Source organism: Ornithorhynchus anatinus, chromosome 8, assembly GCF_004115215.2.
Source record: "Ornithorhynchus anatinus isolate Pmale09 chromosome 8, mOrnAna1.pri.v4, whole genome shotgun sequence".
Classification (NCBI taxonomy): Eukaryota; Metazoa; Chordata; class Mammalia; order Monotremata; family Ornithorhynchidae; genus Ornithorhynchus; species Ornithorhynchus anatinus.
The window spans coordinates 57,899,937-57,900,197 of record NC_041735.1 but is presented as its reverse complement, the minus strand read 5'-3'; positions in this window follow the sequence as shown (position 1 = coordinate 57,900,197).

Below are 261 nucleotides of genomic sequence, written 5' to 3'. Positions count from 1 at the left end.
GATCGAGGGTAGGGATAGACCGAACGCGCCGGGCCCCGCGCATGCGCGCCTCCCCCACGGCCACCTGCGAGGCCGTCGCGCGCATGCGCCGCGAGGCACCTGGCGACGGTCGTGGGGCGGGGAGGCGGGGCAGGGCGGGGGGCCGCGCGCATGCGCCGCGGGGCACCTGGCAACGGTCAAGGGGAGGGGAGGCGGAGCAGGGTGGGCGGCCGCGCGCATGCGCCGCGAGGCACCTGGCGACGGTTGTGAGGAGGGCCGCCG